This window comes from Strongylocentrotus purpuratus, unplaced genomic scaffold (assembly GCF_000002235.5).
Source record: "Strongylocentrotus purpuratus isolate Spur 01 unplaced genomic scaffold, Spur_5.0 spur5_scaffold_14, whole genome shotgun sequence".
NCBI classification, from domain to species: Eukaryota; Metazoa; Echinodermata; class Echinoidea; order Camarodonta; family Strongylocentrotidae; genus Strongylocentrotus; species Strongylocentrotus purpuratus.
The window spans coordinates 22,566,265-22,572,264 of NW_022145599.1; positions in this window are offsets into that span (position 1 = coordinate 22,566,265).

Sequence of the window (6,000 nt, forward strand, 5' to 3'; positions counted from 1 at the left end):
GGAGAAGAATCATTTCAGCGATATTAGTGAGTATATTCTCAATGATTGAGGCATACACATACATATTACATATTCCGTGGTAAGAATGAAGTAAGCGAGGGGAAATGAAGGCAATGAAGAACGAGAGCGAGGGAGAGAGACAGAATATGGCCGGCTTCAAATTAAGTTTTCTTTAAATTATTAAACCCAGTACTGAGGATCTTTTTATCTGCCATGTTTTTGTTATTCGATGGCTTTTGAAGCTACATAGAAATGCCGTCTTTTGTCACCAAATATTGTTCAAATAGCATTGTAGAGACGATGAACAACTACTAAGGCAAAGTCGTTAGCCATGAGAATGTCAATTTCTATCTCGTTCTGCTAAATAATCCGAACAATAGAATCAACTGTTAAATGAATTTATCATGAGTTCTGAAATTTCAATTTGTTACTGCACGTCATAATAGTATTAAAGAGCAGCAATAGCGAACGATTGTCGCTAAAATTCAGAAATTGTTGCTTAGATTAATTAAATTACCATGAGACATCAAGCTACATAAAACTATGATCGACAAACATGATATTGTTTAGAAAACAGTCTGAAAACATTGGAGGTAGAATGAACAAGAGATAATGTGGTCATGTAAACAAGTGCATTATGTCCATGTTAATCCCCTAGTTCCAAAATCATGATTGTACTCTCTATTCATTTCTCCTATATAATTTATTTCAATTTAAAATAGAAATTCTAATGTTTCTTCTTTTGGCTTGATTATTTCAGCAACGAATTGACAGCTTTGGTAGACATCTTGGATGTATCATAGCAATAAATTGTTGGCACATGACGTATTGTGTATATGATAATTATGATCAGAAGAAGCAGCATACAAATAACTATAAGAATGATAAAAAAAAAAGCTTTATAATAATGATTATAATTACGATATTTACTATAATTATAATAATTATAAATATAACAATGATTATTATGATACTGCTGTTATTACTACTCCAACTACTACTACTAGGAAGTAGAAGATGAAGAAGAAGGGGAAGGAGGAGAATGTTTCAGCGAAATTAGTGGTTATATTCTCTATATATGATTGAGGCATACACTCAAATTTAAATCATAATCAAACAGGCATCTGAAGTTTTCAGATGCTTATTATTTGCTTCATGTTGTTGGCAATCGCCCCCGGCTGGATCACACCCTGCTTCCCTGCATCAACGAACAAACTTTGAGAAAAGATTTTTGTCTCCTTTTAATTCAAAGTCGTTTTACAACTTTTGACCATCGAATAATACCCGCATTCATTCTAGTTGGAGACCAGCCTGTAGGTCCCGTGACCAATCTCTGGGAACAAAGGTTTGAAAGTGTTTTTGTGTTCCCTGATGAATACCGAACAATTTTGACTTGGGCTGCCCCCTTAAAAATCCCGGGCATTTTCGTGAGAGGTCAACAAAAGTCACACAGGGATAAAAATTCAAATAGATTCAATCGTGTCAATATGCATATCAAATTACTCGTCTGGTCATGAGGATTCCAAAAATGTATGGTTTGCTATACCTCCGACCATAAATGAGGGCGCTATGGTCAAAAACGTTGAAAGGTCAACACACTTTTGATTAGTGGTCAAATTTACCAACACAGTGAACCTTATTTAATCACATATCAAATTACTCGTCTGGTCATAAGGATTCCAAAAATGTATGGGTTTTATACCTCCGACCTTAAATGAGGGCGCTATGGTCAAAAGGGTCAATGCACTTTAGAAATTCACCAACACAGTTAAGGCGAGGCGTCAAAAATATCGATACCAGCCGGCTACCGCCTCACGTATTGGCGGATCGAGGCTGCAATTTCGCCCGAAGCCTGGCTGGGGCAATTAATTTTCACTAATTAGCCCAGCCGGCTTGCGCCAGGCTGGGATCTGAGTTTTACCCCGGAATCTTTAATCGGCCCATCCACCCCCCGCCTGGCGGCACGTCTATAATTGGCTCAGCCGGCCTCCGCCAAAAATAGGTTGTTAAAGTTGCAACTTTAAAGTTTCCAGTTGGCGGCCGCCGTACGGAGATGCTTAAAGTTTTAGTGGCGGCAGCCAGGCGGAGATGCTTGTAATCCAGAATCTGCACGGTTCTTTATAATTTCCCCACACTTGATCCAAGCCGTCGAAGATGGCGTTATCAACAGACTCATAATTATGCTCACCAGCCCAGCCTGAGTTTCGCGGGGCGTCTTAATTTAATGATCACGCCATCATCGGCTGGTAGCAAGTAAGTAGGGAGAGGTTGTGTTGGTGCGGTGGAGATTAAAATTAAATAGGCCAGATTCTGGACGAAGATTCTTGAAGTTGTAACTTGTTGAAACGTGTAACTGAGCTTTCCCTAAAAAATGGCGCTCATTTTCCGATTGTGACGTCATTTCAAGCTATGTTTACATTTCTATACACGCCGGCCTTTGCGTACAAAAAGGGATGGACGTGAAGCAACGAGGGGAGGGATACCGTGATAGACCTTGACAAAAACTTAGCAACACCCAACAAATCTTGAATGTTTCAGGCAAACGTGGCTGCCGTGATGCCGGGAAAATAGTTTAGACGTAGCTTTGAGGGCGATTGTTATCGCGCCTGTTCACAGCGAAACGCACCTGTTTTTAAATTGCTTGGATTAGCAAGTGTGCGCTTGTAAAAATGGCGGCAAAGCCTGAATCCGATGACCGGGGTAATAATATATATATATAATTGTGAAGCGCTATTATAATAATATAAGAACTAGCTATTATCATAATTATTATTTACAATTTAAGTGGATAATTTCAAATATTTCATGTCATTTTATGTCTTTATATCCACTATCTTACACCATTTAAACTTGGTGTCCACTCAGGGGCGTCTCCAAAGGGAGGGGTGGGGGTGCGACACCCCCCCCCCCCCCCACCTGTCAGGATATTGTCGGTAAATTGGCTGTCGTCGGGGAAAAAAGAGAAAAGGGGGAGGGGGAAAAAAGAGAGGGAAAGGTAAAGAAAAGAAAAAAGAAAAAGAAAAGAAAAAAGAAAAAGAAAAGAAAAAAAGGACAAGAAAGGCAAGAGAAGAATGAAAGAGAAAAAAAAGAAAAAGAAAGAAAAAAGAAGAAAAAAGAGAAAAGGGAAACAAAAGAAACGGGGGAGGAAAGAGAGGAGAGAGAGGGGGGAGGTAAGGGTCTGAGAGAGGAGGAGTGGGAGTTAAAGAGAGAAGGGGGTTGTTGGGTGGAGTCGTCTCGTCGAGGGAGCAAGAAAGACACGGGTAAAATATATTGCTGTGTCGGTATTCTTGCTCGATCCTCGTGTACTATAACAATGCAGAAGTTTGAAGTCGGTGAGATGTATATTGTCGGTCGGCCGACAAGTTTTTTTTCCCTAGGAACTGTGACTTTTTATCCGCTGGCCTTCCTTTAGTTTAGTTTTTTGGTTAGTGATCGCGAGGAGGCGCGATAGCTCAGTCGATGGTCTCGTTATCCGGTGACCCGGGTTCGAAACCAATTCGATGCGCTAGTGCCCTTTGGTAAGGCATTAATCCTCATTACCAGGTCCCTCGGAGAGGACCTAAAGCCGTCGGTCTTCTGGTTGCTTACTTACAAGCATTTATTGCTTTCTTAGCTGTCAGGTAAAATAACCACCACTATCATTTATCATAACCCCCTCCAATGAGCGAAAATAACGGTCTGCGCGATTTTCAAATTTCCGGTGGCAAAAATAAAACAAAAATTATACTACCACTACTACTACTAATAATAATATTACTGCTGCTGCTGTTGCTACTACTACTAATAATAATAATAAACTTAATTTATATAGCGCTAAATACAAATGTCTCTAAGCGCTTTACAAATATATTACAAATATACTACTAGTCTACCACTGCTGCTATAAGGCCTATTACTACTACTTTACTGTTACTACTACTTCTACTACTGCTGCTGTTGTTACTACTACTACTAGGCGCGGTCCAGGATTTAATTCTTAAGGGGGGCCCACATTTGAAATTATGCGAGCCAAATATTGGTATGTAATGGTGACACCGGCAGTGGCAAAAACGTTTTTTGGGGGTAGACAAAAAAAAATGCCCATGGCACCCCCACTCTAACATGTAGGCCCCGCCGTTGAACGTTTCTCAGCGGGGGTCAAGGGGTGGAGCCCCCAGAAGCTCAAGGGGTATAGGCATTTAATTACTGTCAGATGAGCATATTTTGATACCGTATTTGTGACACTGGCAGGACATAAATTTGTTTTTGGTCCAGAGGGCGGAGCCCCCAGAAGCTCAGGGGTTTTATACATTAAATGATCGTCAGATGAGCATAATTTTATACCTTATTTGTGACACTGGCAGGTCACGAATTGACGTGGGGTCCAGGGGCGGAGCCCCCGGAAGCTCAGGAGTTTTGAGCAATAAATTACGATCAGATGAGCATATTTTTATACCTCATTTGTGACACTGGCAGGACACAAATTAGTGTTGTGTCCAGGGGGTGAAGCCCTTAGAAGCTCAGGGGTTTTATATATCAAATCATCGTCGGATGAGCATAATTTTATACCTTATTTGTGACACTGGCAGGTCACGAATTGGCGTGGGGTTCCGGGGACGGAGCCCCCGGAAGCTCAGGGGTTTTGGGCAATAAATTACGGTCAGATGAGCATATTTGTATACCTTATTTGTGACACTGGCAGGACATAAATTGGTGTTGGGTCCTGGGGCGGAGCCTTAGGGCCCTAGGTGGGGTCCAGGGGGCAGAGCCACCGGATGTCAAGGGGTTTTAGGCATTTAATTACGGTAAGATGAGCATATTAGCAAATTGAATGACGCAATTAGCTTTTTGAATGTTGATCTACATAGTCATTCAATTTCGCACGAACTACTAATTAACAACTTTTAATTACTATAGTTTACACAGAAATTATATTGCTGTAAATGTAAATGGGTTTGTAATTGCAAAAACCAGAAAGTCCGAAATAATATGTAAATATTTTCTTAATTCCGAAAATGAAATGGACCGGGCTATTTATTATTGACATTTTGTTCTCATTTTCTTTATCACACGTTTTGTAATCTTGACACAGTTCATTCTTTCCTAATCGCTTTTTAAAACACCAATTTAGATTGGCCGCTTTTCAAAGACGTACATGAACAAATTATTATGACGTGCGCTCACCAGCCGATAATTGATTTTTGTTCTTTCTTTTTGTTTATCCACGCACTGTAGTCTTGTAGTCTCCTTCTATTCTTTACGCGTTTTAGAAGAGGAAAAAGACGAAAAAAACACACCTGAAAACAATGTGTTTATTTAACACCTTCCCGTTCTCTCAAATTTTCTCAATGTCTAGCCATGATAACTCTGTCTCATTTTGTCTCGACATGCCACTATTGCCAATATAAAGATCCTCTACCTCTAATGCCCCATTGTACTACTTGTAGCTACTTGCTCCCTCTATATAGAAGACAAGCCTATAATAAATCAGTGACCATTGGTCCCCATGATCCTCTTTTCTTATGTTAATCGAGAGCTGAGTTAATGAGATAGCCATCTGTCAGTGAGCACCCTGGGCGGTCTATTCACTCCTAGCCAAACTAGTACAGTCGGTCTTTAAAGACAACATTACATCTATGCCTAGGAAATGAAGGCCTATTTATTATCCGCTACTAATTTACTACGCCTCTGCAAGTATCCTGATGGGCCTTTGTCATTTGGGTCCGATCGTTCACGAGACCCCCCCCCCCCCCCCCCGTCTCCTCACACACACATGCCTTGCCGAGACATCAACATGGTATCATATGTACACCTATTCTACTGACCAAATATTTAATTGGGCGATTCCCAAATCCTTAATCCCCAACCCGAACGATAGAATCTGGCAAACCGCAAATCTGGACAAAAGCGATCGAACAATAACGTTGAGTCGCTGAGCGCGCGACTACATAGTAAAAGCTATATGACAATAGATGCTTAGAGCTCGCCGTTGACTTGTTTGTAAATAGGGACTTTTAGATT